Source organism: Nicotiana tabacum, chromosome 20, assembly GCF_000715075.1.
Source record: "Nicotiana tabacum cultivar K326 chromosome 20, ASM71507v2, whole genome shotgun sequence".
NCBI lineage: Eukaryota > Viridiplantae > Streptophyta > Magnoliopsida > Solanales > Solanaceae > Nicotiana > Nicotiana tabacum.
Genome location: NC_134099.1, coordinates 27,379,603 through 27,390,993, shown reverse-complemented (window position 1 = coordinate 27,390,993; position 11,391 = coordinate 27,379,603). Strand labels below are relative to the sequence as shown.

The window sequence follows — 11,391 nt, the reverse complement described above, 5'->3', positions numbered from 1 at the left end:
CGGGGCTGCTATAGATGAAAACCCCTCCAAAAATCGACGGTAATAACCTGCCAATCCCAAGAAACTACGGATCTCTATAGCTTAAGTAGGCTTAGGCCAATTCTGAACGGCCTCAATCTTCTTAGGTATCACCTGAATACCCTCTACTGATACAACATGCCCCAAGAAGGCAACCGAGTCCAACCAAAACTCGCACATTCTAAAATTAGCATATAACTAACTGTCTCTCAGAGTCTGAAGTACGATCAGAAGATGTTGCTCGTGCTCCTCTCAGTTGTGGGAGTAGATCAAGATATCATCAATAAACACAATTACAAAAGAATCCAGGTAAGGCTTGAACACTTAGTTCATCAAATCCATTTGTTGCTGGGGCATTTGTCAAGACAAATGACATCTCCAGGAACTTATAATGCTCATATCGAGTCCAAAAAGCTGTATTAGGGACATCGAATGCCCTAATCCTCAACTAATGGTATACAGACCTCAAATTGATCTTTGAAAACACCTTCTCCCTAAAGCTGATCAAATAAGTGATCAATCATCAGCAATGGATACTTGTTCTTGATAGTGATCTTGTTCAACTACCGATAATCTATGCACATCCTCATCGATCCATCCTTCTTCTTTACAAATAACACGGGCACATCCCTGAGCGAGACACTAGGTCTAATGAATCTCTTATCAAGCAAATCTTGCAACTGCTCCTTCAACTCTTTCAACTCTGGCGGGGCCACACGATATAGCGGAATAGAAATGGGCTGAGTGCCTGGAACCAAATCAATACAGAAGTCAATATCCCTGTAGGGTGGCATCCCTAGCAGGTGTAGACATGTGATTTTTGACCCTCCCCAAGATGTTTTTTCATATTTTAGCACGTAAATATTTAATTTAGACCTAATATAGCTATTTCAACTAATTTTTACTCTTTTACTTTATTTTATTACAAGAAAAATGAAAATTACAAAAAATTGTTCCATTAATGTTTTGTAGTCATTTTTAATCTTGAAAAATACAAAAAAATAATTTTGTTTTAACGGTCAGTCTTATTTAAACAGTTATTTTACTTAAGTAGGACTAATTAATAAATGAGATCGTATTTTAATCTCGTTCGCGGGGAAAGAATAAAATTTGGGCTCGAGCAGCCCATTTTTAGGCCTAATTTTTGAACCTAGTCCATAATTTCTAGACTCATACCCCTAACATAATTCTTACCCCTGTATAATAGTAGCTAACACCTAAAATAGACCAACGCCCAAAAAAGACCTAAAGACTGAAAAACTAATCAACGCCGCAATACATCGGAGCCATCAGCGAAAAATGATAAGAAATACAAAAAAAAAAAAAAAAAAAAAGTACCTGACTCTAAGATCTAAAAAGGAGATCGAAGGCAATCTTTGATTGAATTCCAATTCAAAGAAGGAAAAAAATGGCAGCCCTTTCCATTTTTTAAAAAGAAATTTAAATGGTCTCCTTCGATCCAAATACAATCAGCAGCTCCGTCATTGCCCAATCCAATGAAATGAATGTTGAATCTGATCCTGCAGCAAGCATGTTTTGCAATTACAGTAACAAAAGTTACAACTGAGTCTTGCCATTTTCCGACGATTCGAGTTCCGATTTTCCGATCGAGGTTGCGTCGCTGGTCCAGGTTTCAGTCAGTACCTCATTTGAGTGTCGTTTCTTTGTATGCACCAAACGGTTAGAACTCTATCAACGAAGGATTTGTTCTTTTAATTTACTGTTTCCTATTTTATATAATGCTCTTTTTTGGTTTAGATCCATCTAAATGTTGTATCACCTTTTCTTTTCTTTTCGTTATTTTGTTTTGATTGTTTGATTGAAATTAATTTTGCAAGAAATTGAAACTTGAACTTCTCATTCACGTTGTTAGTTTAATTAATTTGATAAATCCATGTTAAGCTAAGAAAGTAAATAAGTCAATAGTGCTCTAAAGAAAATTCATTTTATCAATGATGTTTATGGTAGAATTTTGTTCCTTGGCTGATGTTCTGTTACTTGTTTCAATTATTTTGATTTCTTGTTTCATGAAAGAAGATGTGATATTAAGTTTAAAGTTTGTCTGTTATCTAATATAAGCTAAGAAATGGAATTTTAAGTTGAGGAAATTGTGGTGCATAAATGAATCATTGTGGCCATGGGTACGGTTCTCATGGCATGGTCACGATACGTAAATCTCAATCGGGGGTGCATTTCATGTAACCCGATTATAACAACTTCGAATAATAAAATCTCTTTTGAAATAATTTGAGGCATGCAATGCCAAATAAAACCCCTAAGCCCATGGCCATCACAAAACTAGTTAGCCTTTTGTAGAAATATGAGGCGTGTCATGCCAAATAAAACCCCTAAGCCCATGACCCTCACAAAACTAGATTTGAGGTGTGCCATTCTCATTAAATAACCCATGACTCTCATATAATTAATATTAACTCTGTAAAAATCGAGGTGTGTCATCAATTGAATTTTTCATGGCCCTCGCAAACTTTGTTATTAATTTGAACCTTCGTAATTGCTTTAGGCGCGTTTTTTAAATTGATTTTATTTTAATTATTAAATTTGGGTGTACATTTAATGTGACCCAATTTCAATTCTTAACAATGTTAAATAGAATGTGTCGCGAACCGCGAGTACATTTCATGTGGCGTGGTTCAAGACATGTTTTAAATGACGTTAAATCTTCCTAAAAGCGTTTCAAAATAATTGAAAGCGGTTAATAAGCTAAAAATGCACAATAGATTTAAAACATGTAGTAAGTCAGATAATAGGCCAATTTTAATAGTTTAAGCGATCGTGCTAGAACCACGGAACTCGAAAATGCCTAACACCTTCTCCCCGGTTAACAGAATTCCTTACTTAGAATTTCTGGTTCGCAGACTTTAAAAAATAAAAATTTCCTCGATTTGGGATTTTAAAATAAACTAGTGACTTAGGACACCAAATAAACTATTCCAAGTGGCAACTCTGAAATTAAATAAAATAATCTCATTTCGAATAATGTTACTTTAATTGAAAAAAAATTCCTTATATACCTTCAGGTGTGTATAAAGGAGGTGTGACAGCTCTAGTGACTCCGCTAGGGATAAGAACTCAAAATCTTTGGTTCAAGGTTTAAGAATTCGAGCTTAGAATAACTGTTATATTTGGCTTGTTTTATCTGATTTTTACACGTTGAGCCTAATATGCTAAATGCTGCTTTACTGCTTTGATATTGTTTGGACTGTATATAAATTGCTACGAAACCCTCCTCCCTCTAAATCTTCTAAATCATCTGGGAAGTGTGTACTTCGTGTGACTTCTTTTCTGTTAGAGTCTTATTCCAATTTTAGAACGAGGTTCGAACAAGTTGCAAGCCCAGTGAAGCTTCTGTATTCCCGGTACGCTACCCCCCTCGGCTCGAGCTATTCGCTCGGGTAATCCAGGTCTAGAACAACACACCCAGGTTTTAAACCTAATATAATGTGATGACCCGGTCAGTCGTCTCATGAGTTACCGCTTCGTTTTCCCCATTTCTACTTCTTTATGCTTCGTTATCCGTGTTTTGTGGTATCGGTTAATCGAATCGAATCCGGAAGGATTTTGGTAAGGTATGAGAACTTAGTCTCTTTTAAGGAATTTGAGTTGGAAAAGTCAATTGGATGTTGACTCGTGTGTTAGAGGGCCCGGATGTGAGTTCTGATGGTTCGGTTAGCTTCGAGAGGTGATTTGTGGCTTAGGAGTGCGATCGGAATGAATTTTGAAGGTCCGTAGTAGATTTAGGCTTGAATTGGCGAAATTGATATTTTGGCAATTCCGGTTGGTAGGCGAGATTTTGATATATGGGTCAGAATGGAATTCTGAGAGTTGCAATAGTCTCGTTGTATCATTTGGGATGTGTGTGCAAACTTTTAGGTCATTCAGATGTGGTTTGGTTGGGTTTTTTTATCGAAAATGTAATTTGGAAGATTTTAGAAAGTTTGGCTTGAATCCGACGTGTTTTGGGTGATTTAATGTTGTTGGAGGTGTTTTGATGATTGGAACAAGTTTGAATAATGTATTGGAATATGTTTGTGCTTTTGGTTGAGGCCCCGAAGGCCTCAGGCTGATTTCAGGTGGTTAACGGGGAAGTTGATATGTATTGCAGCTGCTGAACTTTGCTGCTTCTGATGTTTTCTCACCTGCGATTTAGGGACCGCAGATGCGGCGCTGCACGTGCGGAAGGGGAGCCGCAGAAGCGGATTTGAGAGGAAGAGGCAGGAACCGCAGATGCGGTAATTGAACCGCACCTGCGGAGTCGCAGACGCGTAGATTGGATCGCTAAGTGATTTCCGCAGAAGCGGAAGATAGACCACGTATGTGGTACCGCAGAAGCGGATTTTTGACCGCAGATGCGAGTATCCCTGGGCAGAATGTATATATGTATTCCTTCGTGATTTTTGAAAGGTTTCACCATTTTTAAACACGGATTCGGGAGCTTTGGGCGATTTTGAAGGGAGAAATCAAGGAAACTTCGTTAAGGTAGGATTTTGGACCTAAAACACATTCCTATGGTAGTATTTCATGGATTAAGGCTGTAATAAAGGAATTAACGGGCTAAAAATGGAGGATTAGGGCTTGAGTTTAAGAGGCCTTTGAAGGAGGATTTGAGGGGTCATTTGGACTCCGATTTTAGTGTTCTTGATATGTATAGACTCGTGGGGAGATGAGAAATCTATTGATGTAAATTTTTTTGAATTTTGAGACGTGGGCCCGGGGGTCGGGTTTTGGTAATTTTGGGATTTTTGGTATTTTTCGATTGTTTTTTGCTTGGGCTTCACTCCCTTAGCATATTTTGACACTGTGATTCTGATTTTGGATAGATTCTACGTGCGTGGAGGCCGATTCGGGGGGCAAAGGCTTTCGCAGAGTAGTATTTTCACCGGTTTGAGGTACTTTGTAAATGTGGAACTGAGGGTACAAAACCCCGGTATTCGACTTATTTTTGATAAACGCGATGTCGCACATGCAAGGTGACGAGTGTGTAGGCGTGCACCGGTAGGGATTGCGACTTGGTCTGTCCCGTAGAGACTATTAAGTCGCGTATTTGATTTGAAAATATTATGTTATCTCGTATCTTGTATATTTATATTGTATTATGGGTTGTATGCCATGTTTGGAGCTTTGTGCCAAACTGTAGCAACCCTTGGGGGCATTTTGACTATTTTCCTCACTTTACTTGCTAGAAGTATATCCTCGATCTTGTTTTACCCGTTTAAATGTTTAAAACCGATTTTATCACTCTACTCCTAATTGTGAGGACTGTTTGGGCTGAGTTCCCTAATCTCTATTGATAACCCTGAGAGGCTGTGAGGTTAATGACTGAGAGAGGTTGAAAACCTGATAGGGAGGATATTTGTATATATGTGAGTTATGGATCGGGCTGCACGCCGCATCAATACTTATATGGATCGGGCTGCACACCGCAGCGATATACATATTGGATCGGGCTGCGCGCTGCAGCGATGTAATGCTCGGGCTGTAGGAGCTCATCCGGAGTCTGTACACCCCCAGTGAGCGTAGTCGACTATTATATATGGAACGGGCTGCACACCGCAGCGGTTACTATGATTTCTACTATTATGAGATACTAATGAGCCGAGTGTTGAAAGTGAGTACTGTGTGACGAGAGTTAAGTCACGAGTGACTGAGAGGCTGCCCGAGGGGCCATATTCTGAGTGATTCCCTGCCCGAGAGGTTTTGTTATGATGTTTTCACTGATTTCACTCTTCTTTTAAATAAGCCTCTGTTTGATAAGACGCTAAGTATTTGATTTCAAATGCTTAAACTGGAAACGTGATTTTTTTAACGGAAACGGATTTTAAACGGTAAAGATGACCTGATATTCTGATGATTATTCAGTTATGTATTTTTGAACTGCTCGTCACTGCTTTCAGTCCTTATTTACTCTAGTTACTTACTGAGTTGGCGTACTCACGTTACTCCTTGCACCTTGTGTGCAGATCCAGTGCATGACGGCCGAGTGAGGTTTTTCAGCTATTTTAGTAATTGACGGAGACTTCGAGGTAGCTGCATGGCGTCCGTAGCCCTGTTCTCTCCCTCCTATCTTATTATTTTTCCGCATTTCCTAGACTATTGATGCATTAGGTATTCAGACTTGTATTAGAGGCTCTAGACTCGTGACACCAGATTGTTGGGTTTATGTAGTTTATTGTTATTTTGACTTTCCGCATATTTTTTATTGCCTTAACGCTTATAATGAATTTGGTATCTAAAACTTGCGTTAGAAAATGGCTTAATGTTATTAGAAAAAGGGTTGTGGTTATTGATTAGTTGGCTTGCCTAGTAATGTGATAGGCGCCATCATGTCCGGTATTTGGGGTCGTGACATGTAACAAAGCCTCATGCCGAATCCCTAGTAGGAACGTTTGTTTGCATCACGTGCATTTGACATTGGAGACTCAACACAGGGGTTGGGTATGTCTAGGGCAGGTGTACCCGAAATGAAAAGACCATCCTAGTGCATTCTACATGCTACTTGTGCATTTATTTGCTTCGAATTTGCATGTTGACCGGCTTATGAATAATAGGTGAAAAGTTGTGAAAAAGAAAAATCAATGTGAGGGCTAAGAGAGATAATTGCCTGTTTTTGAAAAACCCGATGTCCAAAAGGTACCAAAACTCTGCTGAAATTTTGAAGAAAAAAAAAAGATAGAAAATTTTATTTTAAAAATACTTAGTATCGTTTTATTATGTCAAATCTGCCCGAACTACGTCAGTCTAATTCTCACCGGATGTGAGATACGTAGGCAAACCTTATCGGTTCCGACCCTAATTTTCAAAAAATCCAAAAAATATTTTCCATTAGTTCCTTCTTTAGAAATCTTTCCTTAGAAAATTTTAAAAAAAAAAAGTTTTTTTAAAAACTCAAAAAAGTTGTTTCCTTCTTTCTAAAGTCTTTCATACGGAAAAAAAAATCAAAATCCAACATACGGATTTCCTTTCTTTTGAAGTATTTTTCTCAAAAATGAAAAAAATGAAAAAAAAAAATATTTCCTTGTTTAAAAGTCTTTCTTTCAAAAAAAATTTGAAAAATTGAAGTCCAAAAATATTTTCGCTTTTCTTTAGAAGTGTTTTTGTAAATAAATAAAACTCAGATATTCAAAACTTTTTCTTAAAAGACCCTCTTTCGAAAATTAAGAGGCAACATCCAAAATCCAAAAATATTTTCTTTCTTCTTTGGAAAAAGAGAAAATAAATGAAAATTCAAACAAAAATATTTTCTTTTTACTTTTAAAATTCCCAAAGTTCAAATCAAAAGCAAATAAATTTTTAGAAGTCTTTCTTTCAAAAACAAAACAAAAATCAAAATAAAAAAAATCAAAAAAGAATATTTCCTTTCTTCTTGTAAAGTATTTCTTTCAAAAATTCCAACAAAAAAAAAATTAGTTTACTTACTCTATTTTCGATCTTCTCGAACTATGCAGAATCTGATTCATGCGGTGTCATGATACGTAGGCAATCCCCATCGGATTCGATCATAGCTATAAAATAATTGAGTGAAAAATAAACTGAAAAAAAGAGAGAAAAGAAAATTTTGAGTGAAAAAGAAAGAAAAGAGCGACAAAAAGGAGCGACAAGAAATAAAGAGTGACAAACAAAAGAGAAAAAGAGAGTGCCAAAAATAAAAGAGCGGCAAAAACGAGATGAAAAATCAAGACTGTTCAAAGAGAGGCAGAAATAAAAGAAAAGAGGTATATACTGAAAGAGTTAGTTAAGGCCGGGATGAAACATGCAACCGTTCAAACACATGGTAGAAGCATTTAACTGTTAGGTGCATTGCATCCCAACATGCGATTTTCTATATGTTAAATGTCTCAAACTAACAAGGTTGTGGTGTGAGCAAATTAGTCATGTTTTGTTTAGGTGGTTAGTTTGGTTGGTATGCGGTGATGAACGCGCAACCTTGCATGCGATCACAATATTATACACAAAATCGAGCTCTACCTCCCAGAAATGCCCAACCTTACCAAGCTCCATATAATCCCAAATCAAATATTTCTAGGACAATCCTCGCCCAAGAAAGCCTTTCAAAAGGAATCAGTTCACCTCTATTGGTGAATCATACTCGGGTTTGTTCCAAAAGCTAGTCAAGCGAGGTCTGATGCAGCCGGTGGCCCCAAACCTGCCAAACCCCGAGTCCTCCTCGCACTGAGCTGACGCTAGATGTGAATACCACTCTGAAGCAGTGAGACACAATACAAAGGACTGTTGGACCCTCAAAAGGGTAGTTAAAGATTTGATTGAAGCTGAAGAATCGCTTTTCGGGATGAAGAAGCTCCTGATGTGATGAACAATCTGTTGAATGCTCACAACATCGGGCCAATAGTCGAAATGATTTGTGAAGCTGAGGAATTTGATCCGGCACTGAAGGCCATTGCAGTCATTGCCGAGACAGAAGAAAATCCAAATAATGGTCGCCAAGCATGAAAGTTCCCCATCAGACGGGAGTCTTAGTAGTCAGTCTTGCTATCCTTTCTGTATCTGGATTATCTTAGGGTGTGATCCGGATTTTTTACCTTATTGTCTTACATTCTGATGCAAACCCTTCTATCTTCAAAAAATTGAAAAAAAAAATCAAAAATCAAAAATCAAATGAAATTAATATTTCATTTGTCCAGGAATGTCTCTTTTCTTAATCTTGTCATTTTTCTTTCTTATTCTCTTTTTAGTTCTGTTAAATGCAGATTTCAATAACATGACATGCTTGTGGACTTCATGCCCAGATCCTGAAAGCTGTCAGACCTCGAAATAATGAATTAAGGATTAGATCGCAATGAAGATAAAGTTTAAGGAAATAAAATAAAGAGTTGGAACAACTGAAGAAAAATTGGTTCCCGGATTGAAAAGGTCCATACATTGCAACAAGAGTACTGCCAAAAGAGTGAGTTGTTCTTGGGACACATCGAAGGAAATGTCCCTGAAATAACTGTCAATGCAAATGCAGTCAAAAGGTACTATGTTGGATCCTCCATATAGTACTAATATTCTTCAATTGGGATGACGAAGGCTTTCATTCTCGCTACCCAAACACTATCAACCCTTTGCAAACCCTTTGAGCTGGCTCCCATTCTTTGATCCTGAAAGTGTTATTTAAAAATGAAATGAAAAAAATAAAAATAAAAAAAATATACAAAAAAGAGGAAGAAAAGACAAAGAAAATGAAATGAAAAAAAATGAAAAAAAGAGAGAAAAAAGGAAAGGAAAAAGAAAGAAAAAACAAAACAAAATAGAGAAACAAAATAAAATCAAAAACAAAGTTTCCTGAACTACGTTCGACTTGATTCCGAAAGGATACGTAGGCATCATCTCTCTGGGGTTCAGTCACACCAAAATAAAAATCCAAATTCCCCCAAAAGTGAAACTGGAGCAGATGTTGTAATAGTCCGGTGATGATCCCGCCTGGATGGTTCCAAAGTTGTAATTTGATCCAAATTATTTTTACCCAAATCCTTTCAAGTCCTTCCGATCAATCGGTGAGAATGTTCAAGGATCAGAGAATACGGCTACTTGGATCCGATGCAATAAGAATGAGAGAAATAAAATGAGAGAGTCTTATTGGTGAAAACCCACACGGGCACCATGAGGCAATGGTAAGCAGAGAAATGAAAAATGAGAGAGTCTTATTAGTGAAAACTCGTAAAGAGAACTAAAAGGCAAGAAGAGAAATGAGAGAGGTCAGCTCGTGAAAACCCGCAAAGGGCGCCCCTGATCGAAAAGAGGATCCTCACAGCCATCGGCACCGACAGAGTCTAGGGGTGGGCATATTTCGGTCGGAACCGAATAAACCGACCGAACCGATTTTTTTTTATTTCGGTTTCGGTTATTCGGTTTGTTCGGTCGGTTTCGGTTTAAAATTTTAAAATTTCGGTTTTTCGGTTCGGTTTTCGGTTATTAAGTTTTTTAGTTCAGTTAACCGAAAAAACGAATTATTAACATATATGTTCTTTAAGTTATACATATGCTAAGCCCATAGGTAATAAATTAATACTATTAGGTCCAATCTATCGAAGACTCAACCCAATTAAGTAAGTCCATCAACTTTCCAATCTTAAAGACTTTCAGTCTATTAAAACTTCCATAGCATATGTGATAGATACCGGAAGAATTTCACACAGAGTTATAATTTACACTATGTTTGAATTTTATGATCCATAAAGTGTGCAAAGTTTAGTCTATTTTTTTTCTATAAACACAATATTTCCAACAATTTCGAAGTTTTGGGAAAAATCAACAAATTCGCCAGTCGTATTATTACATAGAAGGAGTCCAATATGATAATGTTCAAACCGAAAACCGAACCGAAATAACCGAACCGAAATTAGAATAATCGAACTAAACTGAACTTATTTCAGTTCGGTTTCGGTTACTACTTTTACAAAACCGAAAACCGAATAACCGAACCGAATTTCTTCAAACCGAACCGAACCGACTGAATGCCCACCCCTAATAGAGTCAGAGTCCTGGCAAGGTTTCTTGATTTTGAGGCAAAAATTGTGATGAATTTCTGAAAGTCGGACGGTTTACACATATCAGGCATCCAGACCAAAAGGCATGTCATGTTCATTGAAGTTCGCATGTATTCCAGATAAGTCCTTCTTTCCTTTCCCAGAAAGGGACACTTCTTGTTTTAAACTCATTCTCCATTCCATTGTTTGTTTTCTTTGAATCCATTTCGGTCTAACACCATTCCGAAACTATGACAAAAAAAAAGATGGCAAGTCTGATTTACAAGGTTCTCATTTGGCGCGAGCTAATGTGCAGAAAGGCACCTAGCCTCATCACGGGCATCAAGTCGACCCCGACTAGCCATGGCGACTGATGCTTTGAAATCAAAACTCTTGAAAAGAGAAAATCAAATGGAGCGCCTATAAAGGCAAATGAAGTTGAAAAGGTTGAGTCCCACATGGCTAACCGTCTCGGCAAAGAGTTGAAAAAAGCCAAGGTACCCTAAATGCTCTGAATTTGATGTTGGGAGAAAGAAGCCAGAAAAGAAAGGCCTCGAATGCGAAATAAAGTTGAAAAAGGTTAAGTCTCACGCGACTAGCCGTTGCAGCAAAGTTTGAGGAGCCGAAAGTTCCCCAATGCTCCGAAGAAAAGAAAACAAATGATGAAAAAAAAAGAAAAAAAAAAAGAAAGAAAAAAAGAGAAATTAGAAGGGAAAGGCCTACGAAGGAAAGATAAAGTCGAAAAGGTTGAGTTCCACCAACCAATCATCATGACAAAGTCTGGAAAAGCCAGAGTTTCTCCGGAGTCAGAAAGGCAATCGGTATTCAGGAAGCAACCAGTTGCAGTTGAAAGGGCTGAGATCAAGTGATCAAAACAATCAAGGACACA

At 37.6% G+C, this 11,391-nt stretch overlaps 1 long non-coding RNA gene across 1 annotated transcript; it reads left to right on the top strand.

Annotated features, from left to right (window-relative positions):
* The first annotated feature begins 1,268 nt into the window (after positions 1–1,268).
* Positions 1,269–6,235, top strand: LOC142174944 (uncharacterized). The gene is made up of 2 exons (XR_012704093.1): positions 1,269–1,698; positions 5,997–6,235. It is a non-coding gene; the product is annotated as an uncharacterized LOC142174944 (long non-coding RNA).
* Positions 6,236–11,391: the final 5,156 nt, after the last annotated feature.